The following is a 2331-nucleotide window of genomic DNA, read 5'->3' as shown; positions in this document are numbered from 1 at the left end:
CTTCCCCCGCCCCCCCCCCCCCCCCGCCGCAGGCCACTCTGACCACGCAGGACACGCCCCGCGTCCCCCCGCCGCCCCCACACCCGAGAGGTCCTCTGGAGTCCCACGCCGGATGGCCTCCGTCGCTCGCTTCACACAGCCCTTCCGACGGCCTTCAGGCCCCTCCACGCCAGGGCCCTCGCTCATTCCCTTCCGGCGTCGGCCTCCCCGACCGCTTCCCGCGGCGCCCTCGCCCCGTGCACCCCTGGCCCTCGGACCGTCNGCCCGAGTCCCGCCGGTGCGCCCTGGGGACACAGCTGCCTGACCCCCACCCAGCTGCCTGACCGAGCTGCCTGACTCTACGCGTCGGCATAGAGCTGCCAGCGTCCCGACGGCACCATGCGGGTGGAGACGAGCCTGGGCAGCTGNCCCTGCACTGAGCTGGGACTTTCTGCGGTAGAGCATCCAGGGTGTCTCCCCCCCACCCCACCCAAGCCCTCTCCCAGCCCATTTGTTATCGCTCAGACTCCGGGTGGGAAGTCCGGTGGCGGCTGCCTGGGACCTCCCGCTGGCCGCACGTGTTCACCTGCAGCCCTGCCCCAATCTCTTCGGGTGCTTAAAGGACTCAGGCCCCTCAGGCTGATCCTCGGCCCCTGGAGGCAGCTCGCTAGAGGTCTTCTCTTCGGCTTCTTCCTCCAGGCACTGGTGGTGCCTTTCCTTCCTTTTCTTTCTGCGTTCTGCTGATTCAGCCTCTTGTGTGGCACCGGGTCCCTTTGGGCTCCGGTTTATGTTAGCGATGCCCTTTGTAATTTCTTCACTGTCGTGTGGGGAGCGATCTGAAGGCATCCCGAGTCCCTTCCGCCTGCCCTGGGGGAAGGCAGGCCTGAGGGGCAGCGGGCGGCTGGGTCAAACCCACCCTGACTTCAGCTCCTCGCCCTGTCACCTGCTCTGCCACTCCCGGCACAAGTCCTCAAGGGAGCGTGGCCTCGGATCTGAGATACTGTGCCCCCCTCACCTGGGGACTCACCCCCTCACTGGGCCCCTCAGGGCTGTGCTCAGCCAGGCCTGCGCGAGGCGGGGCCTCCCAGGCTGTGGTTCTGGGCTTCCTCCCACCGCCGTCCATTCTTTATTATCCCTCTATGTTGTCAGTAGTTTGAGAGGAAAAAAGGAAGTAAAAGTTCTCTACACAGTTATCTTTGAACAGAAGTCCTGGTTTATTTTTAGGAAAGGTAAGCAGATTCTAGATATTCTTAGTGATGTTGCTCTGCCACATCAGCACAGAGAGAGCAAGAGGCAGACACGGAAACATGAAGCTGGAGGGGCATCGCTTCAACCCGCCCACGGGACAGAGGCCCGCGCCCGGAGCGGCTCCGCAGGGTCCAGGGAGCCGGCTCTCCTCCCGGGACGCGGAGCTGTTTCTGCGGCTTCCTTGTCTTGCCTCGAGGGGGCACTGCACCTCCGAACTCGCAGCCGGACAGCTCTGGCCTGGCCTGGCCCTCTTACAACAGCCGGGCAGGGACGCACACTCCCAGCTCCTGGATCTCCCAGGGGAGGCGCACCTGGGAGGGAGGCCAGCCCCCAGGATGCTGACGTTGCACTGACGTGCACGTGGGAGTGAGGATGTTCCAGATGCACTTCGCCAGCCCTTTCCCGGGCCCTGCCCCCTGCCCCTGTGCCCTCCACCGCCTGCCTCTGGCCTGACATCCCCTCCCTCCCCGCAATCTCTGTATAACCCACCAAATACCCCATCCCGCCCCGGGAACGCGTCCTTGCTTCCTTTCTCCCAAGCCACTGTCTCTAATGAGACGACGTTGCGGTCCCCAAAGTCTCTCCATGCTGTGGCTTCGAGTCTGGTGACATTCGCCTCCTCCCTTTCTGGTCTCAGACCGTGAGCACGGAGCCCAGAATGAGGAGCAGGTTCTCCTGCAGGAAACCGTGGAGGAGACGGAGCCGCAGGGTGTCTGGGGGCAGGGCTTCCAAGGCCTGGGCCACCGGGCCAAGGACCTGCTGGGTCCTGCAGAGGCCATCGGGGTGCACAGGGGCGGGCAGGGCCGCCACACAAGACCTGCAAGCATCAGACAACCCCCAGGGAGGAGAGGAACCGCGAACAGGAGCCTAGAGGCAAAGCCAGCCTCACTGCGAACCTGGTGACCCACCAGTCCGATTGGACAGGCGGGAGCCCCTGTAGCTGTGACCCCAGCTGGAGGCGCCCCTCAGAATCCAGCAGGTGTGGGGAGACCCAGCTGGGTGAGCAAGCAATCCGCCAGGCTGCGCTCCCCCCCCCCTCCCCGCCAACCCACACCCAGCCCTCCCGCACCGGAAGCTTCCCCGCGGGGAGAAGCCTTGGGGGGG

The sequence above is a fragment of the Crocuta crocuta genome, unplaced genomic scaffold (assembly GCF_008692635.1).
Source record: "Crocuta crocuta isolate KB4526 unplaced genomic scaffold, BGI_CrCroc_1.0 scaffold327, whole genome shotgun sequence".
NCBI lineage: Eukaryota > Metazoa > Chordata > Mammalia > Carnivora > Hyaenidae > Crocuta > Crocuta crocuta.
The sequence above is the reverse complement of the archived record's forward strand: the minus strand, read 5'-3'. Positions refer to the sequence as shown.